This window comes from Equus asinus, chromosome 13 (genome assembly GCF_041296235.1).
Source record: "Equus asinus isolate D_3611 breed Donkey chromosome 13, EquAss-T2T_v2, whole genome shotgun sequence".
Lineage (NCBI taxonomy): Eukaryota > Metazoa > Chordata > Mammalia > Perissodactyla > Equidae > Equus > Equus asinus.
Window position 1 is genome coordinate 58109719 of NC_091802.1, and position 26818 is coordinate 58136536.

Genomic DNA, 26818 nt, shown 5'->3' on the forward strand with positions numbered 1-26818 from the left:
AGTGTGTCTTGACTTGGGTGCTGGTTACAGGTGTGCTAAGTTTAAAAATTGAGCAGCCGTACACTTGGGATCTGCATTTTTCTGTATGTGTGTTATATTTCAATAAAAAAAGACTTAGAAAACCCAAAACCTAACAATGCGCTTCACTCTCCTGGGGGTGGGGCTCGGTGCTGGCCCGGTGTTGACATTGAACTCGCCGGATACAGCCGTTGCACCGTCAGCATCCAGCCTGGCTGGTGCCAACCGTCCTCATTGCTCTCCCCTCGCCCTCCTCCCAGAGTCTTCCCGGCTCAGGAAACGACAACTCTGTGCTGCCAGCTACTCGGGCCCCAAACGGTGCCTCGTCCTTGACCCCTCTCTTCCCTTGCACCCCACGTTCGATGCAGCCGTCCCACCTGCCTCACACCTGCACACCCACAGCGCCTCCTCCCTGGGCCCCCTTCCTCCTCTCCCTCTGGGGTCTTCTCCCAACAGCTCAAGGACGGTTTCTGAAACTCACATCTGATCCCACACCTAGGGACTCTCCAGTTACACGGTGCCCAAGTGTGTGGGTTCCATGGGGGAAGTGACCCAAGCTCCTCCCCAGGGCTTCCCAGGCCCCTCTCCCCTCCCTCCCTGGACTCCAGCAGCACTGGCCTCATGGACAGACGCATCCCCAGCTCAGGATGCCCTGTTTCTTCTGTTTGCACCCTCCTCCTCTTCCAGACCCCCTGAGGCTCCACTTCCCACCATCCAGGTCTCACTTAAGCCCCTCTGAGCGTGCCAGCCCTACTCTCTCAGCCGTAGTGAAAACCTGCACCTTCCTGTGTTCCCTGCTATGCCCAGGCGTCCCCCAGGGGCCCAGCCCATGTCCCCCGCCCCTCCCCTCCTTGCTGGACCGCACCCTCAGAGCTTCTGGAGTTCACTGTGGCCAGAGCCCTCTGATCTCTCACTTTGCAGCTGCTCTCAGCCCGAGGAGACAGATCCCTGGCCCGTTACCCGGGTGGGGACCTCCAGCAGGACCCGGGGGAGGCACGAGTAATTTTTCCCCCAAATTGGCCAGGTGCCTGCGTTTAAAAATTATTTACTTTTCAAAGAATAGAAAGTCAACCAGGCGATTTTAATTTCCTGTTTTATGCTTCTCTGTATTTCCAAACTTTCTACAACGATCATGAATTGCATATATAATTTAAAGTAAGGCATCGTCTCAAAGTCCATTCTCTTTGATTCAATATTTGCCCTTCTAGGGAAGCGCCTCAAAGAAATAATCTACATCAAGGAAAAGAGTTGCGCAGGAAGAAAAGGATTCAGTGGAGCAGAGGTGAAGACCCTACCTCGCTGCCCACCCTCCAGCACCCGCTTCAGTGGGAGACTGAAGCCCGTGGGCAGGGGTGTGCACTCGGCCGGCGGCTGTCTTGGGAGTTGAACTGAAAACAGTGCGTGTGCGGGCAGTCTACGTCCACACCAGCCACCATCCTGCTTTGCATTTGCTGGATGCTGGGATTGGTGCTGTCCTTCGTGATCTCGTTTGATCCTCCCAAGAACTGTGAGAACAGCCACTCGCCTCTCTTCCAGGTGAAGGATGCGAAGCTCGCCAAGCACAGGTGACTTGCCATGAGGGGGCAGAACTGGGACTAGAACAGGCTTATCCAGCCTGGCCTCACACCAAGCAACCATTCACCCTTCCTCCTCATTAACACAGCCCGGGCTCCAGGGGATAAATAGTGATGAGTGTAAGCCAGTCATACCAACCTCCTGCTCTTTTGCTGGTGATTGGTCTAGGGTGACGGTGTGACCCAGGCCTGCCAGTGAAATGTAAGGGGAGTGTCTCTGAGAGCTACTGAGAAGTTCAAGGAAAAATCTGTTGTGCTTGCATCCCATTTCCTTTTGCTTGGTGCACTGTCACATGAGGGTGTGAGGTTTGGAGCTGCGGCAGCTATTTTGTGCCCATGGGGAGCAACCTCTCCCATACTAGGGTGACTCAAAGTGTAATTTGATTTCGCAGGATGCAGGACTTCCAGTACTAAATCTAGGAAAGTCTTGGGCAACAGGATGATCAGTCACCTTAAATTGGTGGCATGGAAGGATTGGGCCCTTGCCAACATCCTTGAGCTGCCAACCAGTTCTGGAACTCCTACCCTCTGGATTTTTTATTATACAAACAATGAATGACTTTATGGTTTAAGTCTCTGTTTTGTTACTTGCAGCTGGCATCACAGGCATGAGAGTGCGCACCTCCCATCCTTTTCACCTCTTGCTTTTATGGTGTTGCAAGCACTGTGCCCCCGGCACCCATGTCTGCTATCAGCACTGCCTTTATCCTGTTGGGCACCTCCTGGAGGCTGCCTGCCCCCAGGGCCTCCTGAGCTGCTCTGCACCCACACCCGCCACAAACTTGCTCACCTTTGCTGGCACGGCACTTTTTTTTACTCCTTCTGACATTTCTTGCTCTCTGTCCTGCATTGCTGCTGACTAGGTGACCCCTATTTCTCTTCTTGCCCACAGACTCTGCCTTCCCTCCCCCTACAAACCATAAGCCCCCGGGGGCCCACAGCATGGCCTTCCCTCTCCACCCTCCATCCCGGTCCCAGCACACGGAATGTGGGCAGAGGTCTTGGCTTAACAATCCGTGTGACGGTCTTCTCTGGGCCCAGAAATGAGGTCAGGCCTGACCTAACGGGTTTCATTCCTGGACCCGGGGCCCACTGCACCCTCAGCCATTCCGAGGCCCCAGGGCCACCCCGTGGCTGGAGACCCAGCCTGTCCTCCCAACCTGCTGCTGACTCAGCCGCTTATCACTCGTCCCGCCCCAGGCCCTCTTCCCAGGAGAAGCCCCACAGTGGGGTGCTGTTTCTGTCGGGCCTTTTCTTCCTTCTGGGGACCCAGCCCTTCCCCACTGTCTGCTCTCAGCAGCCCCACCGCCCTGGCTAACGTGCTGCTCTCTCTTCTTCAGTTTTCTGGGCTCCGACTTTCTCGAAGCCACGCACCCACTCTGACTGCCCACCCCTACATGCGGGAGGCGGTGCAGCCCAGGAGCCCCACCCGGGGCAGTTCACAAACAGCTCTTCAGGTCACGATGCGACCCCGGTGCCAGTAAAACACACCAGTGTGCCGGGCACAGCCCCAGGTCTTATCCTGACCCGTTTGTAACTTGCCTGTGATCCTGTGCCACTCCCATCCCCTCTGGGGGCCTCAGTCTCCCCCTCTGGGGAAAGGGACTCCCTGTGATACTATTTAAGGTCCTCCACTTAGATTAGGGGCGGGTGTATTTTGGCCAATAGCTCCCTGCAGCGACCTTCATGAGAACCCCCCAGAGGCGGGGAAGGAAGAACTGGGGTCGGCGGTCTCATGTACAGCTGGATGGGGGACAAACTAGCTAAGCAAACCTTCCCGGGGTGACTGCTCCTCTTCTAGGGACTCAGTGCTTGTGAGGGGAGGCGGCCTGGGCTTGGAGGCGACACCGCTGGGCCACAGTGGGACGGGAGCCAGTGGGCTTCCAGGAAGGGAAGCTAAAGATACCCCCTTCCCGGCATGGCTGGAACCCTGCGAGGACAGGGATCCAGTTCCCGTCCTGTTGTTGCTGGGGGCAGGGGGGTGGTGACCGGGGAGGGTCCTGAAGCGGCTACGCAGGGCTGGCGCTGCTGGGGCTGGCGCCCGGGGCCCGGCATCCATTGGCTGAGGCTCTGGGCCGGTGGGCGAGGTCAGGGCAGGGCCAGCGTGTTACTGGAAGCCCAGTCGGCTGTCTGTCCCTTTGCCAAGCTGCCCACTGCATTCTTTGGCCTTCTATTTCCAGGCAGCCTCCGTACAGGTTCCAGCCGGGCCTGCCTGAGCCTCGGTGCCACGGTCCCGTGTCGGGGGCACTCGAGCTGCTGTTTGGGCAGCAGTGGAGATGAGTGGGTGGGGGTTGGGCACGATGCTACGAGAGGAGCTGGGTTCCTGGGGGGCAAGGATCCCCGCTTCCCAGGGCAGTTCCAGCAGCTCAGGTGGTCTGGGTGAGGGGACCTGCGTGCGTGTGTGCGTGTAGACAGCTGCACTGCGACCAGTTGCCCCAGTGTCCCACGGTGTGTGGGCGTGCCCTGTCTTCCCTGTGGGGGTGCCTCAGCGAGGCACCGTGCTCTGTAAGACTGGGGCAGGAACAGTCCGTGTCTGGCTGCCCCATCACCACCTGATGGGCCCTGCGGGGCTGCTGCCCGTGGGGCTTGTCCCAGAACGTCTTTAAGGCTCCAGGGCCTGGCACTCCCAGATTGTGGGATCCTAGGTTCCAGTGCACTGGCTGCCCCACCCCTGTCCCCATCCCCTGGCCCAGGGACTTGGTGGGGGGGCAGTGAGAAACAAAGGTTTGGACCTCGCAGCGTGGCTCCGTGCGCCCTGGTGGTTTCACTATAGATACTGAATTCCATACCTGGAGATTTTTGCTTTTATTTAATATTTTTTATCGTGGTAAAATATATATAACATAAAATTTACCATTTTAACCATTTTTAAGTGTACAGCTAGGTGGTATTAGTACATTCACATTGTACCATCACCTCCAGAACTTGTTCATCTCCCAAACTGAAACTCTGTCCCCGTGAAATACTCACTCCCCATCCCCTCCCCAGCCCTGGCACCTGCCATCCTACTGTGGGTCTCTATGAATTTCACCCCTCTGGGTACCTTATAGAAGTGGAATCACACAGTATTTGTCTTTTTTGTGACTGGCTTATTTCACGCAGCATAATGTCCTCAAGGTTCATCCATGTTGTAGCAGGTGTCAGACCTTCCTTCCTTTTTAAGGCTGAATAAGACTCCATCTGGGCCGGTCCGGTGGCACAGTGATTAAGTTCACACGTTTTGCTTTGCTGGTTCGGATCCCGGGTGCGGACATGATACCTCTTGGCAAGCCATGCTGTGGTAGGCGTCCCACAAATAAAGTAGAGGAAGATGGGCATGGATGTTAGCTCAGGGCCAGCCTTCCCCAGGAAAAAGAGGAGGAGTGGCAGCAGATGTTAGCTCAGGGCTAATCTTCCTCAAAAAAAAAAAAAAAAAAAAAGATTCCATTGTGTGGATGGACTGCATCTTGTTTATCATCCCTCCGTCTACGGACACCTGGGCTGCTCCCATCTTTTGGTTACTGCAAGATGCCCGGATTTTAATCCTGGTACCAAGCAGCAGGGGGACTGGGCACACGACTGGACCCCACTGGACCTCTCGTCTATGAAACGGGACCTGTAACAGCCCCAACCTCCTCGTTCTCGTGTTTCAGTGAGGTCACACGTGGAAAGCACTGAGCCCTGTTTCCCAGAGATCAGACCTCATGCAGATTCTGGACCCGCAGCCCTGGGGTCAGGACTGGGGGAGGCGGTGAGCTGGGCAAGTGACCCTACTTCTCACACGGGTGAGCAGGGGGCGGGCACAACCCTCGTCGTGGGGCCCTGGTGAGGACGCACGGGTGGGACTCAACGCCAGCAATGAGCCCAGAAGGGACGGCAGGGGTGGGTGCCCTGGGCTCCGCAGGGGACTCCTCAGCTTTTTCTCACTGCTGTGCCCCTTCCCATATCATTCTCTAGGGCTCCCCATCCACCTTCCGGAATCTTCTTGTGGGGCACGTTAGGTCTACCTGATCTGCCTGACCGGGAGAGTACCCTGTTCTTCCCCTCTGGGATTCTAGGTCCTTACTCAAGTCTGGCCTCAGCATTCCCACTGGACCCTCCCCTTGAAGCACAAGGACCCTTTTCCAGGACCCTGAGCCCAGGGCCTTCCAGGTGGCAGAGAGGGATCAGAATGTCCAGTGGCTCTCGGGGTGCCTGGCACCCACCTTTCTCGTCCTGGGGGTGTCCCCGCTGCAGCCAGGTGGGGCCGGCCTCAAAGGAGACAGTGGGATGGTTCAAGGAAGCCTGCACAACCAGGGACGTGAGCCTGAGCTCCCCAGATCAATGAGGGGAAGGCTGGCAGCCAGCAGGCCAGCTGGCAGTGTCAGAGCTGGGGTCTCAGGTCACCTCGGGCAGGGTTGCCAGCCCTTTTCCAGCCTCCCCCACCACAGCTGCTTCCTGCACTGACCTCTCCAGACTGTTTCCCTCCTTTTTCGCCTGCTTCTCCCAGCTCAGCCCAAGGAGGGAGGCCCTGGGGGCAGGAGCCTTGATGTGATCACCTGAGGACATTAGGGCCACTGCTGCTCTAGTCTCTACCCCACTGGCCCTGGGACCACTGAACCTCAGTTTCCTCACCTCAATAGTGTGGGTCGATGGGACCCAGTGCAAGAATTGTTCAAGGCTTAATGGGAGAAGGCTATGAAGGGCCTGGCCAGTGGCAGCACGCAACGGATGTAACCCTCGTCTTCCCCTCCCCACTTCCCCCAACTCTAAATTGAGGGAGCAATAAGCCTCACCTGCATGGATAGTGGGGCGATGGAAGTAACCAGCCAGGACAATGTGGCCAGGATGAATGGCCCAGATGGTGTACCCCTCCCTCCCCTTGCCTCTTTCTGCAGGGCCCCAGTTCCCAGGGGTCCAGGGCTCTGTTTGGAGAAGCAAAACTGGGAGCTGCAGTTTCCTTCAATCAGCTCATTCCCTGACCTGCAGAAGGAGGGGGCTGGGGAAGGCCTCACATGTTGGGGCCTGGGGGTGCTCTGAGAACTTCTCCCAGCCTCTCAAGTCCCCCAGCTTCCTCCCATAGCCCTCTCCAAGCCCCTACCAGCCCCTGTCTCCACTGCCATCCCTTGTATGGTGGCCCATCTCCCAGATGGCCCCAGTGATCCTGTCTCCTGGTATTCACGCCCTCAGTGGCCCCTCCCACGCCGAATCAGGCCCATTTTTGTGACCAATAGAACACAACAAAGTGGAAGTGCGTGACTTCTGGGGCAAGGCCATAAAGCGTTGCCTCTTCCATCTTGGTCTTTTGGTTCACTTGCTCTGGGGGAAGCCAGGCACCATTCCGTGAGGATGCTCAAACTACCCCATGGAGAAGCCCATGGGAAGAGGAACCAAGGCCTCCAGCCAACGAACCATCTTGGAAGTGGATCCTTTAGCCCCAGTCAAGCCTTCAGATGGCCAAGGACCTGGCCGACATCCGACTGCAGCCTCATGAGATACCTCAGGCCAGAACCGCCCAGCTGACCCACCCCTGAAATCCTGACCCACAGAAACGGTGAGCCACAATAAATGGTGACTGTTGCTTTGAACCACTAACTCAAGGGCGAGTTGTAATTCAGCCAAAGTAACCATAAGACCCTGGGAAATTCGACCCCAACTCAGTGAGCAAGGAGTCTTGGCCTCCAGTCCCTTCTGGGGCTTCTCTCTCTGACACCTCAGACCTTAGCTGGGTGTTGTGTTCATTTTCTAAGCTGTGTGACAAATTATCACAAATTTAGTAGCTTAAGACAACATACACACCTGTTATCTCACAGTTTCATTAGATCAGTTGTCCAGGGGCTGCTCAGCTGGGTCCTCTGCTCAAGATCCTACAACGCCCCCATCACGGGGGTGGCGGGGCTGTGTGCTCACCTGAGGGCTCAGCCGAGGAGGATTTTGCTTCCAAGCTCTTCCCAGTTATTGGCAGGACTCATCCCCTTGCAGCTGTGTGGCTGGGAGCCTAGGGTTTTGCTGGCTGTTGGCTGGAGGCCACCTTCAAGTTCTAGAGGCCACAGTTCCTTGCCACGTGGGGCTTCCTCAACATGTCTGCTCACCTCGCCGAGCCTGCAGGGGGAGTGTCTCGCTCCAGCCTGCTAAGATGGAGTCTTGTACAAGGCAACCATGGGGGGACAGCCCCTCACCTTTGCCACATTCTGTTTGTTAGGAGCCAGTCCCAAGTTCTGCCCACACTCACAGAGGAGATTAAACAAAGGTGTGATGCACGGGGGTCGCCTTAGGTGTGTCCACAGATGCTAATGGGGGATTTCTCCTGACAGGGTCTTGCTGGCTCTGGAGAGAGAGAGAATCTCTGTCCCCACCCCGCCTCCCCCCACAATGTGGGTGTTCAGCCATATGGGCATTATTATTTGTTATTGTTAATTAATTATTATTAATATTAATGATTGGCATGATTAACAATGGTATTATTATTACCACTGAGCATATCTTCTGAGGCACAGAAGACACACGTGAGCAGCCCAAGGTCACTCAGCTAATAGCTATTAGTCAGGACCGTGTGACGCCAACTTGCACTGGCTTAAGCAATCAGAAGGGGGTTCTACGATTGGCTCACAGGACGAACACACACAGGATGAGAGCTGGGCCTCAGGCAGGACTGCATCCAGTTCACCAGCGGTGTGCCCTGGGAACTGTCACTCCACCTCTCAGCTCTGCTTCCTCTGTTGGCTTCACCCTCAGGCAGCCTCTTCCTCGTGTTGGCCAAATGGCTGCAGCAGCTCCAGGAGAAGTCCAGGGCTCTCTGGCCTTGGCGCGTCTTGGGTCTTGTCCGCAGGCCTGGACCAACAAATGTGTGCATGTTCTGATCCAGGCCTCCTGGGTCAGGCCCCGCTCTGGGTCTTTGAACCACAAAGGCCAAGAAGGGTGGTGGAGCGCACACCCCGGGGGGCTCTTACTGAGAGAAGGGAAAGGGCGCTGGGGAAGCAGAGGCGACGGAGGGCCCGTCGGGGGACAGAACTGGGTTCCAAGCCAGTTCCGCCTGGCTCCAGGGTTGTGCTGTCAGTCCCTGAGACTCTTGTGCCCCCTCTGTGTCGGGGAGCTGAGACAAGACGCCAGGTGCGGCTGGGAGGCGGTCCCAGGGTGCCTGACTCCCCAGCCTCCTCCCCTGCAGGAGGAGGGGAACTCCAGGTGCCACAGGGGCACCCCAAGGACACGGAGCCTCTGCACAAAGTGGCCATGCGGTGGAGGGACTGCTTTCTCTCTATGCCGGGAGGGTATGGCAGGTAACTTAGGGACGCAAAGCCAGCAGGCGGCTTCTGTCACCATCTTCTCCACCACCATCCGTCACCGTTTGGGGAGCATTTAGGATCATTTGTGTACAGTGCTTTAATCCTCGCAACAGCCCCCTGAGGAAAGGAAATGTCACCACCCCCATCAAACAGGGAGAAGGCTGAGGCTCGGGGGGTTGAATTAGCCGCTCACAGGCCCACAGGTCCAGCATTCACGCTGCCCGATTCCCCCACTCAGAGGACAGATTGTAAGATAACAAATTCGCGTGTCTGAAGCCACTAACTCATTACAGCCGACATAGGAAGAATACACCCCCGTCCCTAGCCACCTACTTCCCCATCCCAGAAGGAACCAAGGGTACAAGTTGTTTCTGATTGTATCCTTCCAAGTGTATTTCACACATATGCAAACGCACACACACAGACACACACACTTTCTTCCTTCCTTCCCCCACAAATCATAGCATGCAATACACGCTATTCTGGGTGAGTCTGTCCTCCGGGTGTGAGCTGTGTATGGCCCCATCCTCCAGCAAGCACACGCGGCAGGCCAAGTCGTGTGCCAGGCCTGAGACGCAGCCTCTGACCGAAAGGGGAGGTGGAGGCACTAACAAACACAGGCCACCAGGGCTGGGGGTGTGAGAGCAACCACCTCCTACCTCTGCTCCAAATTCACTTCTGGCCGGAGGCTGGGGGCCGGGGGATGCCGGGGGATGCCGGCGGTTTGGGGGGGTTGATTATAAAGGGCCACATGAGGGATGCTGGTGGTGGCAAACCTTCTCTGGCTGACACACGACTCAGGACAGGTGGCAGAACTGTATACACCAGACTTACACCCAAATGCACACAAGTAAAACTGGAGAAACCTGAATAAGACGGACAGATTGCGTGAAGGCCACCGTGCTGGCCGCGACAGTGTACCATAGTTTTGAAAAATGTCGCCGTTGGGGGGAGCTGAGCCAACTGTACCTGAGATCTCTCTATATTATTTCTTCCAACTGCGCGTGAATCTATGGTTATCTCAGTTCAAAGAATTTATTTCTGGTGCCCAAGTCCACCTTAGAGGCTTCTGTCCTGTGCTCACGGGGGCTAAGGCTTATAACGGGGCGCCCCCTCCACCATGACAGAGCTCCTCCACAGTAGCTCCAGGTTGAGGGGCTGCCTGACCTGCCTGGGGCCCTCAGCAAAGGTGGGATGAGAGCCTGAATGAATGCATGAATGGATGCGTGAAGGAATCTGTGAATGGACGCCTGAATACACACTCATTCACGGATTCATTCATGCATGAATGGACCTACTCCAGGTGGGTGGAGACCCCAGTGAAGGGTTGGTGCCAGGCAGTCACCCTCCTTGGACCTCGGAACAGGACAGCCCCTCGGACAGCTGGGCCACATGCCGGGCCTGAGAGCTGGGTCCCCCTGAAATGAACGCTGCCTGAAGTCCTCCATCTGCCATTTCCAGACGCTCTGAAGTGAATTTGCAATAGCAACACTTCTTACTATGCCATTCCAAACACCCCAAAATGTCCCAGCCCCAGCCTCCCCATCCTCAGGGACATCCTGGATTCTCTCCTCCACGCTGCCTTGCCAGGGCAAGCAGGCCCCTGAGCCCCCTGGAGTCTGAGCTGGGGGTGGGGGGTGGGGAGGGAGTTCAGGGGCCGCAGGTGAGCAGGAAGCCATGAGGGGGAGGAGGACGCCCTGTGCAGGGTGGAGCAGACTTATGGTTCCCACTCTGACTCTGGCCCCCGTTAGAAGCCGCCTTTCTGGCTTATCTGGAAAGGGCAGAAACCAGGGGCTGACACAGGCAGCTTAGTGAGAGCGAAAGACCCCACTGATCTCTTCCTGCTTTAGGTTCCCGGGAAGGGGCTGGGTCCAAAGTCAACCCAGGGAGGGGGAAGGCCGTGCAGCCGCCTCCATTGGCTCCTCCCCCTCCCACAGACTTCCCAAAGACTCGTCTCCCTCTGTCGCCCACCCCAGTCTCCTTCTCCTCTCTCTCCTTCCTTCTCCCTTCCCCACCGGGCTCCCAGATCAGGAGTGGGGGCCTGGGGAGCCGAGCTGAGCCCCTCTCGGCACCTCCCGCAGCCCTCCCCCATCGGACGACGCCTATATCTCCTCTCCCAGAACCCCTCCCTCCAGCCCCCCACAGCCGCAGGCCTCAGCACCAGGGAGGCAAATCCGCGCCGCCAATCTTTGACTAGCGCAAGTCCTTGGTCCCGCTTCTTTTAGGAGGGTGTGTTTGCCCAATTCCTTAAAAAGAAAAAGCGAGGAGGGGGGGCGGGGGGCTGTGTGTGTGCAGAAAATAGTTCTAGTTAAGAGGGAGGAGCTGGCTGGTTCGACCGGCTCGTGGGCCTGGCCAGCGTAGACACTCCGGCGAGGCGTCCAGGAGGACTTGCTGTGTAACAGGAACGATGACTTCCGTGGGGTCTACAGGCAGGGGCCTGGGCGCCCGCACCGGTTAACAGCTCTGGGGTGGGGTTGACTGTCACTCATTTTACAGACAGGCAAGCAGACAAAGTGACTTGTCCTCCACGGAAAGGAGTAAGGGAGCCACCCCTGGAATGACCCCAGGACTCTGTGTGATGTGGAGGGCGGTCTCGGCCCCCGCTGCTCCACGAGGGGGGAGGAGAGCCGGCGCGCATTGATTGCTGGTGTAGACGCAGCCGGGGCGGCATCCCCGCGCGCCCGCGCCGGGCCGGCTGTCGGGAACTCGGGCCGGCTCCGCTCGCGCTTACTGGAAACGCGCTCCCGAGCGAGGAGAGGCTCGATGGATGGAGCCCGGGGCCGCCTTGCCCCAGGGCCGGGCCACCCTGGGAGCGGGCCAGCCCCGGGGGACCCGGCGCCTCGCGGGGCGCACAGGGCCTGGCGGGACCGCGCTCCCGGGGGCGGGCGGGAGGCAGGAGGGAGCTGGCGCGCGGCCGGGGAGGGGACCCGCCGGGGAAGCCGTGGGGCGGGATGTCAGCAGCTGCAAAACGAGCCCGCCTCCCTTCCCGGTATCCTCGCGGCCACCCCGCGGAAGGTGGCGCCGCGCCAGGCGGGCACCAGAACCGGCGCAGCCACGCCCTGCCGAGGGTGCAGGTGGGCCCGGGCCCCGGGGTGGGGGCGGGGGCTGGCGGGGTCTATCTCCTTACCCTGGAACCCTGGAAGAACCCCCTCCCTGCTGCCTGCCCCTCCCCCCACCCCACCCCACCCCCCACCAGAGCTGGGGGCTGGGCACGCCCTCAGCCGCGGATGTGGATTGAGCACCTGCTATACCGGGGCCCTGGGGGTGGGGGTGGGGGTGGGGGTGGGGGTGGGGGTGGGGGAGCGGTTTTCTCCCTTTCAGGAAAGTGTTCCAGTGCGTGTGGATTTATTTATTTACAAGCTATAGGCACTTTATTACTAGGTTTATATATTATGTACTTACAAAAGTTGAGATTTTCAAAGGATGAGATAAACCATGGAAATAGAGAGGCTGTGTTTCTTTCCATTCGCCGGAGGCTGGTCTTGCACACATCCCGCGGCCGAGACCTGGGTTTTGGGCTGCATGTTGGCTGGGCCCCGAGCCGCAGGAAACACCCCACTCTCCCCCTCCCCCTCCCGCGGGGTCCTATCCTCCCGACCCTCCAGGCCCAGGCTGAGCTGCTCCCGGGCCTGGTTCCGGCTTCATAGCCCTCAGCAGAGGATAGCAGATGGCAGGCTGGGGCACCCGAGGGTGTTCTGAGGTCTGGGTTCAAATCTTGCATCTGCTACTTTCGGGCTCAGTGACTTCAGGCCTCTCTGAGCCTCAGTTTCCTCTTCTGTAAAGCCGAGAGAGCAGCATTTCCCTCCTGCCTACCAGAGTGCCTGGTTTGCAGGCCCCCCTCACCCCCTCCCCCGATGGGCACAGGTAGGGTGTGGGCAGACACCCCTGAGCAGCCCTGATGGCAAAGCTGTTAGGAGCGCACCCCGAGGGGGCAGGCAGGGTCCTGTGATGGTCATGTAGATCCAGAGGGAACGATTTCTCAGTGTCTAGCTTGGGATATGGTTGTGTTGAAGGATAACTTTTAGTAAAGTCTGTGTCACGAAACTGAAGGGCTGTAGGAGAGGAAGGGTTCAAGGAGGAGCTGGCAGGAGAGAAGTGTGAGGGACCAAAGAGTCAGTCAGTCGGTCAGTCAACAAACATTAACTGAGCATCAGCTCTGTGCCAGCCACTGTTCTAGGCACTGGACAAGGCAGTCAAGGAGCTCACTCAGCTGCCTGGGATCCCTCACAGCCCAGGGTGTTCCCCTTAGCGAGCAGTGCTTCTCTGAGGTGCCTCAGAGCCACCTTCAGGTCAGGGTTGAGGGGCCCCCGGAGGTAGGGGGAGGCCCGGGCCAAGGGCTGAGGTGTGGTCCCCCTGGGCGGAGAGTGACTCAGGCCCCGCCCAGCCTCCCCACTGCCTGGGTTTGGTTTGTTTAAGAACAAATTAGTCACGGAGTAGGCAGGTTTCCCGAAAATAAAATGAGAATCCCCAGGAAACAGGGAAAATTGAAGGCAGGCGGGTGAGTCAGCACGTGCTGGCCCCAGGGCTCCACTTTCCAAAACGCTGTGCCCTCCTGCCCTCCTCCTCCTCTACCCCCTTCCCCTCCTCTCCTCTCCCCCTCTCCCCTCCTCCCTCTCTTCCTCCTCTCCCCACACCTCCTGTTCAGCCTCCCTCCCAGACACTGACTTTCACCTCCCATTTCAGCACGTTCTCTACCACTTCTCTCCACCACGATGCTGCCCCTCGGCTTTCCTCCTTCTCTTTTACTTTTCCTCTTATCCTGTCCTGACTGTTCCCTCCCACTCCGTTGCCTCTCCTCACTCACCAAGTCTGTCCTCACACAGGCGCACTCACTCATTGATCTCGGGTTCCCTTCCTCTGTCCATCCATCCCTCCATCCATCATCCGTGTGTTCATTCGGATTTACAGAGCACCCACCAGGTCCAGGCGCTGTGGGCGGGAGGGAAGATGAGCAGAGAAAGCCTCATGCCACCCCCAGAACCTTCCTTGTGGGGATGGAGACTCTTGCGGAGGAGACCTAAGAGGATGTGACCAGACAACCACAGCCGTCAGCGCCCTGGGCTCTTCCCCACCTCCCCCTGCTCCTCCAGTCACTCCTCTTCAGGGACAGGCAGAGCGGGTCCCAACAAAAAGGACAAAAGAACAATGCCTGAGGCCCCCTTCGGAGCCCTCTGTCCTGGTCCTGGGTCAGAGCCCGGGGGGACTGCGTGGTGAGCAGGACAGGAGAGCTGGCTTCTCACACCCTCGTGCCTCCCTGCACCCAGAGCAGGAGTGAAGGGGAGTGGAGCTGGCTGTGTTCTGAATCTGAGGAAGGGGCTCTGATGTCCCCTGTTCCCTGCCTTCCCATCCTGAGTCTCTGTGGGAGGCGGCGGCCAGGCCTGCACTTTGGGGAGGACTCTGCTCATGCTCCCTCCCACCCCGCCTGCCTGAGGTCAGCAGGGAAGGTTCCAGCTGTAGGAGGGAGAAGGCATGGGGAGCCAAGCACCTCGGGCCCTGGCCTCTCAGGACAGTGCCAGCCTGCTGTGGCCTGGGGTCCACCTGGCCGGAGTGAGTGAGACCCTTCCATCAGGACAAGTCCCTGGGGGGCCAGGGGCGCCTCTCGCTGTGGCTCCCCACGTGGTCAGGGCCCTCTGATTCAGTCTCCTCTCACCCCCATCTCCAAGCTGGCACTGATGCCCTTCCACTCTGTGGGACCCCCAGGACCGCTCTCTCCCCAGACCCCTCTAACTCGGTGCTGGTCCCTCAGGAGCAGGGGGAGGTGGCCCCATGTCTGGGTCACCGGGCTGGGCTGGGGTCTCCTGTCTCTCCGGTCACTGTCCAATCTCTGTCTGCTGCTCTCGATGAATAATTTAGTTGTTCGAATTACAGTAAAGAGCTATTCAGCTTCCCTTCCCAAATCATTAAGAGCTGATACAAGATGCCTTGGTTCCTTCTAAGGAAAGTCCCTTTCCCAGAGAAACTGAGCCTTGTGGGCGGGGATCTCCCCCTCCCCCCAATCATTCAACAATATCAGACAGTAATAGGGGCATCGGTTTGGTTTTGTTGTTTTTTTAAAGATTGGCACCTGAGCTAACAACGTTGCCAATCTTCTTTTTCTGCTTTTTCTCCCCAAATCCCCCCAGTACATAGTTGTAGATTCTATTTAATTGTGGGTCCTTCTAGTTGTGGCATGTGGGATGCTGCCTCAGCATGACCTGATGAGCGGTACCATGTCCGCACCCAGGATCCGAACCCGCAAAACCCTGGACCACCGAATCGGAGCGCGAGAACTTAACCACTGGGCCACGGGTCTGGCCCCTGGTTTTTTTTTAATCTCGGCTGTAAAAAATATATTGGAGCATTTGATGCCAGTTCTTGGGAGCAGGAAAGTTCAACTGTCCTGAGGGATTGGGGAGGGTGCCACTCTGCCAAGAGCCTTGGGGAGCCAATGGTGTCCCCAAGTCGCAAGTGCAGGTCCCTGCAGGGGGTTTGAAATGCGGGAAGGAACACTGCAGGAACCTGGGAGGAGGGAGCGTGTGGTGTGAAACCCACCATACCGTGCAAGTGTGCACGCGTGTGCACGTCTGTGTGCAGGTGCACACGTGAATGTGTATCCACAAGCCTGTACACATATGTTCATATATACATGCATGTGCACAGGCAGTGTGTATGTATCCATGCGTGCATGCACAGGCGTGTTCGTGCGCATGTCCGTAGGAGCGCGGGTGCCTGAGTGTGGCTAGGAAGGGGTGGAGGTCTGCAGCGCAAGGACAGCGCTGTCCAGGAGTTCTCCATCTCCTCCCGGTTCTCAGAGCTGGGTGAGTTGTTGCGTGGGGAATCTGGGTGGGGCATCTGGGTGGGGCGGGGCTCGGCTGCCCAGTCAGGTGACTTGCAGGCAGGCAGGGGAAGGGCTTTAGGAAGTTCAGAGAGAGGGAGGGAGGAATGGGAAAGGACGAGGGTGGGGACCTTAGCTGGAAGATTCACTGGAGAGTGAGGCAACAGCCTTGGCTTTGAGCATTTCGGGTTCCAGAGCCAAGCACGGCCGGCCGCCGGGAGGTGGGGCTCCCCCGAATGATGGAGCCCAGTGGGTGCGGGCCCAGAGGAGAGGACCAGAGACCAGGCCTGGGGCCTCACTCCGGCGATGGAGGCTCCCAGTGCCTGAGGAGGTCCTGTGGTCAGGGGTGGGGGGGAGCATGGACGGCTGGGGTGGCAGGTGGAGAGGAGGAAGGGGGCGGAGGGGAGCCCTGAAGTTCTGCCTGGCCTGGCGGCAGGCTCAGCCACACAGCAGGAACCTCTGCCTCCAGCCTCACTGGTGGAGTTTGTTCTCCGTAGCGCTATCCTCGGGGATGGCCCTGCATTTCCCAGCACACGCCCCAATCCCAGAGCCACTTTGCTTGCAGCCTACACCTGATTCACTTCATACCTGGGCCAGCACAGCTGGTCTCTCGCAGCTGCCCAGGGGCCCTCACCTGTAGAAGGGATCTCGGAGACCAATGTTCAGAGGAGGCTTCTGGAGGAGGCACGACCCATCACACTCCTGGGTTTGCAAATCTGGGTGCCCCTCATCCCAAGAATCCACTCTCCTCTGTGCTCCAGTGAAGGCCCTGGCCCCTGCAGCCGTCAGTGGAGCAATCTCCCCACCTGCTCCAGGCTGGGCTTCTGCAGCTTTTCCCACCCAGGGGGACAGCCCTCAAGCATGTTGGGATGGCAGTGGGCACTGCTTCCTCCAGCTAGATGGCTTGGTTTGCCCCATAAATGCCCAGGTGTCCCCTTGAAAACCTCCTGTGGTCCCAGCCTCCAGACGCAGCCTTGATGATGCTCTCCCACCCTCATCTGCTCTCATCGGTCCTCTCCCTCTCAGAAGATCACATAGGGCCCAGCTGTGACCTCCGCACCTCTTGGCCAGATGCAGGCCAGCTCCGGGCCCCTGGGGACAGCCCTAGATCTGCTATGTCAGCATCCCTGCAGCTGTGGCTGAGCAGGAGCTGGACAGAGGTGGAGGGAGCGCCCCACAGACCTTATTGGGGCCCCCTCTAGAATCAAGACAGCAGCCCCTGGTAACCTCCCCATCCCTCCCTCCCTGAGCCCCAAGCCCCAGTCTTGGCTCCTTGGGGAAAGGGAGTGCAGTCCCTCAGAGGGCAGGAGCGGGTTCTCCCAGTTTCCTTGGAGAAGATGGGGAATGTTCTGATTTCCAAGCTCTCAGGGAGCCCCATGCACTGCTCCTTGCTTCCTGGTGATAAGGAATAGGGAGCTCTCCGCCCTGTCCCTCCCCGCCTCCCCCCTTCCCTGGGAGCCATGTGCAGGGTGGCACCTGGCTGGTGGCAGCTGAGCAGACCCCCCCTGCCCTCTGCTCTCGTCCTCTCCCGGGTGGGAACTGACGAGGGTTGTGGGGATGCAGTGGACAGTCACCTCGCTCCCGCCCACTGCAGGCCTGCCACATCTGCATCTCCACGCTCCAGTCAGTGGGCTTCCCTCGCCGCCCCGAGAGTTCCTCCGTCTCTCCCTGGCCTCTGGACAATCCTCCCCTAGGCCAGGGGTCAACAAACTCTGAGAAGGGCCAGGGAGTAAATATTCGAGTTTCTGCTGTTGTAACGTGAATTAGCATGAATTGCAAATTCACAATTCGCAGACTGATGAGCGTGGTTGTGTTCTAAAAAAGCATTATTTATGGACATTGGAATATGAATTTCATCTAATTTTCACGTGTCGTCTTCTTCTGAAATAGTATTCTTCTGATTTGTTTTGCAACCATTTAGAAACGTAAAAGCCATCCTTTGTGGGCCGGGTGGGACTCGGCCTGTGGGCTCCTGTGCACTGCCCCCTATCCTAGGCTCCCCCTTGGCTAACTCCTGGGGGTGCAGCTGACACACTCTTTCCCTCACCAGGTGAGAGCTTCGTGTTGGACACCCCCCACCGCCCTGCACTGCCTCTTCCCTAATAGGCAGCCTAGCACAGCGCCTGGCACACAGCAGGTGCTCATAAGTGTTTGTCGATTAAACATGCTTGCTGCACATTGTCTCCTTTGAGCTTCACAACAACAGAGTCATAGCTATTATCTCCACTTTATAAACAAAGTAACTAAGGCCCAGAGAGGTTAAGTAACTTGCCCAGGGTCCCCGAGCTAGTGTGGTCAGAGGAAGGAACTGAGCCTGCACACTGTTTCCTGGGTGCTGGCTGGGCAGCAGGGGCCGGGTCCTGGGCCTCTGTCCCGGGGCTGGGCCTCCAGGAGATGTGGGTGGCCAGGCTGCTCTGGGGATCAGGAGTGCAGCCTGACTTTCCTCCTTGGCGTCAGGCTTGCATGGGGGCTGACCGGAGACTCCCATTACCCTCTGTCCTCCCGGAGGCTCCCGCCCTGCCCTGGGGTGGCGTCTTTGTGACTCAGTGCTGGGCTCCAGTCCTGCCTTCTCAGGGCTAGACCCAGTGATTCTGGATCCCTGATTCCATCGTCACCCACCCGCTCCTCCCCAGCCTTCCGCCTGAGCCACCACTTCACACAACCTGGGCCAGTAACAGCTGTCCTTGCTGCCCCCTGACTGTGGACGTGTCCCGTCCCCACTGGCCGTGGCCTCTGCTCGGCCTCCAGCCCAGTGCTTCTTGCCAAGTGTTAACCAACCCCTGTGTCAGAGGAGGACGATTCTCCTGTCACCTTCCCACTCCCAGCTTCAGCCTGGGAATTGGGGCGCGCTCCTGGGCGGGCGAGGCTGGATAAACATGTGGCCCAGCTGTGGTCTGCCTTCCCATCATGGGGTGTCTCGGGAGGTTTCTGAGGCTGGGGACCGGAAGGTGCAGGCTCCCTCCTTTGGACTTGCAGGCACTGACCCCAGGACCAATCTGGCCGCTGCAGCTCGGCTCTTCCTTCTAGCTCTTTCCCACAGAACATCCTGGCTTCAGGGATTCCCATCACCTCGGCCAGAGTTCATGTGAAGTCCCCCGTCCTCTCTCTCCCCTAACCCCTGGAGGACAGAGAGGAGGACAGAGACTAGGATCATCCGGGCGAGCTGGACAAGGGAGCTAGGGTTCCTGTGATGGGGGTGTGGTGAGGTAGCAGGGAATTGGCGGAGGTCAGCCTGCGGGTAGCCACAGTGTAGATCCCGCAGTGGACGACATTGTGGCTTCGGGGACAGTGAGACGGCAGCAACATCATCACCAGAGATCGCCAGCCCTCACCCAGGAAGCAATGCCCAGCCGGGAGACAAGCTGGCTCTACCCTGGGATAGGGAGCAAGTACCGATGAAAGGGCTGGGGGCCAGGCAGAGGAGTTCCAAGGAGCTGGATAGGGGTCCTTAGGAAAGGCCCCAAAGCTCTCCTCCTTCCTCCTCCCTCCTTCCCGACAGATAGAGCCTGAAATGCCCAGGGTCTCCAGCCAGCCAGAGAGCTGGAGAATATGGCCAGGCTGGGCCCCCGGGGGCCTCACTCCACCGCAAAAGCAGCCCTGTGGTATCAGCCATGCCAAGAGCCACCTGCCAACTACCCCAGGAAGATGGGGACGTGGTTCCTGGGCTGGGGCAGGGCAAGGTCGAACACCTAGGAATCAAGGAAGGAAGGAGGGAGGGATGGAATGATGGAGAGAGAGGGGTAGGAAGAAAATAAAGAAGGATGAAAGGAGAGAGGAGACAGGGGAGAGGAGAGGAGAAGGGATGGGGCCATGGATACCCTCCCACCTGGCGGAGGTCCCTGGGCTGAGAGGCCCCCAGGTGTGCATGCACTGCTCTTCAATGGTATTTATCGCCCTCCCACGTGTACTCATTTATCTCCTGGCTCTGGCCCCAGGTCCAGCTGGGATGACAGCCCTGTGCCCGCAACCCCGTTGCCTGGGCAACGCCCCTTTGTTGGGCAGGAGCATCTGAAAATGTCAGATGTTTTCAGCAGGTCAGACCTGGGTCCTTCCCGTCTTTCCCCTTCTCCGTTTGCAATTCCAGTTGCCTCTGCCCAAGTTGCAAACTTCCTCTGTCTCCATGGGGATAGAGAAGGGCTGTCTCTCTTTTTCCGTCCCAAACATCTGTCTCTATAAACAGTTGTGTTTGGGGCGCCTCCTCCTCCTGGGCCCGGGCTTGGGGAGGAAGTGTCTTGTTTATCTGGAGGGGGTGGGTTTCCTTGCTCCTCTGGGGGTTGGCCGTGTGGGATGGCTGCAGCCCTGGACTCTGGGAGCCCCTGGCTGGCGGCCAGCGCTGGCTGTTCCTCCGGGGCCAGTGCCGGCTGGGAAGGGCGGCTGCTCTGCACAGTCGTCTGGCAGACTGCGGCTCGCTTTGCTAGCTGGGTTGCGTTAGACAGGTTACTTAACCTTTCTGAGCCTCTGCTCCATCCTCTGTAAAGAGGAGGTGCTAATAGTGTCTCCCTCAGGGATTTTGTTGAGGGGGTGATGAGATGATCTTCACAAAGCTGTGGGGCTACCTCCAGAGGCTCTTGTATTTCACACTCCAGGGCCTCTCTCCGTAAGTGACTACTATCTTCAGCCTCATTCAGGAGAATGTCGAGACTCAGGGAGGTGAATTGGCCCAGAGTTATATGGGCGCTCAGCAGCAGGGACAGGATTTCACCCCAGGATGCAAGCCCAGACATCTTCTAATCCACCAGGACCTCTGTCGGAAGCCCAGGTCCTCAGTTTGCAGGCCGAAGAGCTTGGAGCAAGTGCCCTCCTCCCCAGCTTGAAACTTCGACTTGTTTCAGGGAAGAGGGTGGGACGAGATGAGAAGTGAGTGGGGTTTTGCTGAGAGCCAGGGACTGGAATGTACGATATATAGGCAAGAAGTCAGGGACAGGGCCCCTGATGACTCAGATCTGCTTTCCCTGCCTGGTGGAAATGGGAATTGGGCCACGGGCGAGAACGTGGGCCTGGCCCAGGCCCAGCCCCGGCTCTGCCACCTCAGAGAGCCTATCCTGGGCCCACGTGGCCTGGGCGCCAGCATCACTCCCATCCACCTCACCAACCTCACTCCCAACTCCAAGTCCAGCACCTTTTCCCGTGTCCGCAACCCAGTGTGGTGCACAGAATGAGATCAATTACCCTGTTTCTAGACAACCAAGGAGACACCTCGCGAACAATCAAGTCAATGGCCGAGTGATGGCTTGGGCTTCAGAGCAGGAAGAGTTTGAACCCAGCTCGATTAAGTACTGGCTGACCTAGGGTGAGTTATCCTCTCCAAGACTCGGTTATTTCTTCTGTAAAATGGGTAGCAGAAGAAGAGCGCCTGCTGGAGGGGATGCTGACACAGGACTGGGGGTTGAGCCTGGGGAGTGGCTCCAGAAATGAAGAGGACGTTACTGCCGGATTCCTTGTTGACTCGGGAGGCAGGAAGCTGTGCTCCCCGGTCCCACAGTGGCCTATGCTCTCTCGACTGGACACCTAGGGACCTGGGGTCTGGAAGCAGTGTGAGCGCAGTGCAAGAAGGAGGGCAGAAACAAGAGCATCGTGGGAGCAGTAAGGCTGGGGGGTGGCAGTGGGTGCTGAGGGGAGTGAGGGAGCCGGGACCAAGAGCCCATCCCTGGAAGGCTGGAGGCAGGACCGCATGGGAAGCTCGGCTCCAAGCCGCAGCACGTGCTCCGTCGTCCCATTGGACTTCACTTAGAAAACACAAGTTATTAAGAATTTCATGGTGACTGCAGAGCACCACATCCCAAGCACGAGGCTCCTTTCTGAGTACGGGGTCCTGGAAGCAGCTTGCCCCTGAGGATGTAATGTGACTAATGGCAACTCCCGGGATGTCTCCCAAGACACTGAATAAAATGGACCTGAGGGCAGACAGCAGGTGGAAGAGAGAGTTCACATACAGGTTCCCATCTCCCACTAGCCAAAGGTTCACCCTCCAGCAAATTAATGTCCCAGACTTCACTGATGCTGCGTGGTGCTTCAGCAGCCCAGGCCGGGCAGGAGGGAGGAGCTTGGGGTGTGGGCCCGGTGGAGCCCCCCAGGGCTGGCCCTATGCACAGACCAGGAGCATCCGGGTGACACGTAGAAAGCATCTAACGCAAAGTCTATTTCCCGAGGTTGATCCTTGTGCTGTGACTCTCTAAGAAATGCCCTTGTTTTTAGGACACACACACTGAAGTGTTTCGGGGGAAAGAGCCCTCATGTCTGCAACTTACATTCAAATGTCCTGCGAAGAAAATGAAGAGAGAGGGGGGAAAGAGAAAATAACATACAAACGTGGTAAAGTGCTAACATTTGGGGTATCCAGGTGTAGAGCATACAGGAATTCTTTGCAGTATTTTTGCAACTTTTCTGTAAGCCTGACATTATTTCAAAATAAAAAGTTGGGGTTGTTTTGTTTTGAAGGGTGTGATACTGTTATTATTGCTGGGGGAAGAAATAGCAGCAAAGAGCCAGCCCTGCTGGCAGTGGTCGCTTCTGCTTGGAGGGCTCAGGCTCGGCCCGAGGCACCATGGCCATGGGACAGGGCAGCAGTGGCACCACAGTGCCAGCACCCCCCACTCCTGCCGCCATCGGGCTCCAGCTTTCCTGCCTTGTGGCCAGTCTTTCCCTTTGGGGGGCCAGTGACTCAGCCACGGGTTCCATGTGGCAGGAAGTGGGCACAGTGACTCATGGGTGGCTCTGCACCCTCCCTCCGGGAGGCTGGGATAGCAGCCGAGGCCCCAGGCCAGAGACGGTCCTCAAAGAGGGGGATCTGCCCGCCTCGGGGATAAGCCCAGGGGGTGCTGCTCTGGAGGACGGGGCCCGGAGCACTCGGCTGGCATGGGCTTCCCTCGCCCTCTGGGGGCTGGCTGAGTGTACCCCCTGCCCACAGCCCTCGGAGCTTTCTGGCCATTTGTGGGCATGTGCACGATGCTGGACACTTCTTAATTCCCTGCCGTCTGCAAAGCCGGCAGCCGCTGCCAAGGGCCCCGACCCTGCTGGCTGCCCCCAGCTGTGTGCCTTCGCCAGGGGCCTTGTCAGCACTCAGCAGTGGTGCAGATGGCCCGGGTGCCCAGTTCCCTAGGGACGGCCGGCTTCCAGCCTGTTCAGGCTCAAGCTCCATGGCATTTCCCCCTCTCCTTGAGGATGGGTGCTGGGAACTCATCCGTTCTCTCCATGGTAGGTTCCAACCCAGCTCCTAATTAGTGAACGAACGTTGCTTCAGGGCGCAAGCTGGGTCCTCCCTCCAAGAGGCCCTGACTTCTGCTTTTCTTCTTCTTCTTCTTTTTGAGGAAGATTAGCCCTGAGCTAACATCTGCCATCAATCCTCTTTTTGCTGAGGAAGATTAGCCCTGAGCTAACATCCGTGCCCATCTTCCTCTACTTTATATATGGGACGCCTGCCACAGCATGGCTTGATAAGTGGTGCATAGGTCCGCACCTGGGATCCGAACTGGTGAACCCCAGCCCACCAAAGCGGTGCATGAGAACTTAATACTGCACCACTGGGCCAGCCCCACCTGCTTTTCTCCTCACTTAGGGCTGGCAGTGCTCACTTCAAAGTGAAGGCATGCTCACATTTATGTTGTGGGGGTTGGGGGTTGACCCAGTGCTTATATGGTCTCATTTATTCTCATAACAGAGAGGGAAACAGAGGCTCAGAGAGGTTAAGGAACTTGCCTGAGGCCACACAGCACCAACTCCAGATTTGAACTCAGGTCTTCCTGACTCCAGAGTCCACCCACCCTCATCCCACCTTGTGATGGGCTGCGTATTCTCCCTTATTGCTCATGTGTCCACGCTTTGTCTCCCCAGCTCAAGGGTGAATCCAGGAGGGTCGGTGGGAGGATGGCTTCCTCCTTTTCTGAAGCCTCCAGCACCCCACAGTCCCTAACACATTGAGGTGCTCGGGCACAACTCCCAGGTGAACTAAGGGTCTGATGGAGAGTCACTCTGGGCGCAGTACCAGCCCTCTGCAGCAAACCGGGCTCACTCCCACCCTGCACCCAGCAGGCTCCTGCCTGTCCCTTCTCCTCCCACGGCCCCTGGTCAGGGAGAACCAGCAGATCCCTCCCTTCCCAGGCTGCCTAGTACCCCTCCCGCCTCCAGGGCTCTGCACGGAGGACCACGTGGCGTCTCCGGCCTCCCTCGCCCCCCCCCCCAGCCTCTCACTCCCGTCTCTTCCCTACTTTCCCCCTCCAAAGTGTGTTGTGTGTGTCTCTCTCTCCTTGATCGCCTGATCCCCTCCACCTCTATGTTGTCATAGGCTGCTGTCATTCCTCCAACAGCCAGTCAGCCAGCCTAGGCTTCCCCGGGGCCACCCACGCTCAAGGGCCCTGTCATCCGTCATGGCTTTGCTGGGTCACTTCCCACTTCCTCTGTGCAAACACAGACCCAGGGGAGGTGCTTCCAGTGAATTGGAAGGGGACCCTGGGGTGGTCCAGTCCAGCCTCTCTGGCTGTCAGCTGACCTCTGCCGCAGCACTTCTGTCAGTGGTAGGCTCCCGGCCTCCCACAGACCCGTGTTCCTGTGTGGACAGCAGGGGTGGGGGGGCTCTCCCGGGAGGGCTGGATGAGACGGCGCTCTGTGTCCAGCTCTCAGATGAACGCCGCTTTCCCCTCCTTGTACTCAGTTGAAACCAGCCTCCTGGAAACTTCCTTTGTTCTTGGATCTGGGGGGGAGCCCTGTCCCCATGATTGCCAGCTCGCCGGTGAAACTCACTTGCCCTTTCTTCTCTCAGGACGAATCCTGCCCCTGGGGAATGTGAGTCTTCAGACCTTCCTGTCCTCCTCCCCTGACGCCCTCCAGTTTCCCGACATTGCGCTTCAAACGTGTCACCCAGAACAGTGCCCACGGCTGCCCACAAAGGACTGGAGACGGCTCCATCCCGATGGGGACCAGGGACGCGGGGGCTTCCTCATGTCCCATGGAATCCAAGCGCAGCCAACGCCTCCGCGTCTTTCCTCCTCCGCCCCCAGTTCTGGAGCACCTGGGCATCAGATCGAGGATTCCATATTTAGTCCTATTCAGTTCCCTCTGTGTCTTTCAACCTCTTGTTCTACCTAGGCTGTCACCATTTTTGAATCCAGATAAGTTAGATTACACCCTAGTTTTGTTTTGTCTGAAAATCTGGTCGTCTGCTTTCGTGGTCTTCACTTCAGTCCTTGATGAAAATGTTGCACACGACTCGGGCCAGGCCAGAGGCCGTGGCGCCTCTCCGGAGACTGACCTCCAGATGGGCATTGCTCACTCATCGAGAGACTTTTGTCTTGTTTCTAGTAACTCTTTCTAGCTGCTACAACCTAATTGTACTATTTCCTAGGCTACTTTTTCCATGTCTTCCATGAGGTTATCACAGAAAGTCAGATGTTTTGATGGAATCAAGGTGTTCCATATCCACAGCATTTCTATGGCCTGACAACCCAACCCAAGAAGAAAGGACTCCCTTTGGCCTGCGTTGCTAATAGTAAGCTTTTAATTTTTTTATCCTTGAAAAAAGGATAGAAAGTATTCATTTTATTAAAATTCCAAAATACAGATAGATGAAAAGGAATTTTAAAGCACTCTAAGTCCCCCCCTGCATAAACGAGCACTTTAAACATTTTGGTATATATTTCTACAAGTTTCTAAAAACATCTAATAAATAAACAAAAGCATCTAAAAGCACATATGCCAAAAACCTCATAACAATGCAACCAGATCTAAATACTCTTTTGTCATCTGCTTTTTTCACTCACTAATATTTCGTGAATATCTTCACATATGAATAAAAGTACCGCGACATAAACTATTTTTATGGGCTGTGTAGTATTCCATTATAAGGACATAGACTATTCAACAGATCCCACATAACTGGATTCAGTTTTTTTGCCTTTATAAACATTGTATTTACCCGTTATGAACACGTCCGACAGCTTCCCTGAAATTACTTCCAATGTTAGAGTCTGTCTTTTCTGAGTAGCCCTGGATCCCCAGACTTCTTTATCTCTACTTCTCTGGTAAACATATTTTCCATTACAATCATTATAGACTGTCATCTCCCTACTTGTAGTTGCTAAGCTCCTTTAGGGAACCGTCCACCCCAATTCAAGATTTCACCCCTAATGCCTAACACAGTCGCTTGCACTGAGAGATACTCCGTAAGCGTTTGTTGACGAAGGGCATGAATAAAGGAATTTGTTTAATGATTCAGTCCAGAGTTGCCCTGGTGACTAATGTCATCCTCACTGGGTTCCCGTTTCTCAAGTCTGGTTTCTGCCCCACAGGGGCCTGGTTTGCCCATCTTCCTGTCCCTCTCCCGATCTCAGGGATGAGAGAAAATGCGCCGCTCCCCCATCTCGGACTTCACTTCCCTCTTAACCTCAGCCTGCCCTGCTTTCTTTCTGAGTCTTATGGAGAAGCAAGTACAACTTGGAGCAGGTCTGCATGGCCTTGCGAGGCCATTTGGAGAAGTGGCGAGGGTGTGGCCACCTTGAGTTGCTCCCTTGCGGGACATTCGCAACAGCCCCTGCTCCTCAGGGCTTTGGTGAAATTGACAGTCTTTCGGGGGTGGACCAGTACACAGTAGGCACTCAACAAAGGCAGCTCTCCTTCTCTTTCCTCTTCTGTCTGTTGAGACAATTCCGTCTTCTCACCTAAGGGCTGGGTCTCTCCCTTGGCATTCACTTTTGGTGGAATGCCTCCCTTCTTTTCTTCCTTCCTCCTCCTCTCCCTCTCTTCTTTCCTTCCTTTCTCCGTCTTCTCACCTCATCTTTTTTGAAATATGACCTCAGCTCCCTAGAAGGTTCCCCTTGCTTGATTTAGTACCCCCACCCATCAGCGTTCCTTCTCATAGAGATCTTTTGTGATCGGATTATCTGAACTGTGGATCTCGCCCCCCCCCAGTTAATAATTTTCCTCGATTGACCCATTTTCACTCTTATAACCTATAGCATTTTTTGGCCAGAATTCCCTTAACTTTTTGAACAAACATCCACTGAAGTCTAGGATACCCATCTGACAATTCCCAATGTCTCTTTCCCTGGCTATGATAAAGGGGATCACCCTGTGTGAAAAGGGACCCCACAATGCAGTTCCTTTTCTGGTGGTCAAACATCAGAGTCTTCACCGGAATAAAGACCACCTCATCCCCACCACCAATGTGATCCCTAAACTCA

At 57.0% G+C, this 26818-nt stretch overlaps 2 long non-coding RNA genes across 2 annotated transcripts; one reads left to right on the plus strand and one right to left on the minus strand.

The window, feature by feature from the left end:
• Positions 1-2351: 2351 nt before the first annotated feature.
• Positions 2352-15650, minus strand: LOC139040087 (uncharacterized). Its single transcript, XR_011493962.1, has 3 exons — positions 13638-15650; positions 12236-12339; positions 2352-8381 (listed from the first exon to the last, which is right to left on the minus strand). It is a non-coding gene; the product is annotated as an uncharacterized lncRNA (long non-coding RNA).
• LOC106845260 (uncharacterized) lies at positions 11003-25757 on the plus strand. The gene is made up of 3 exons (XR_006512854.2): positions 11003-11907; positions 20828-20937; positions 24403-25757. It is a non-coding gene; the product is annotated as an uncharacterized lncRNA (long non-coding RNA).
• Positions 25758-26818: the final 1061 nt, after the last annotated feature.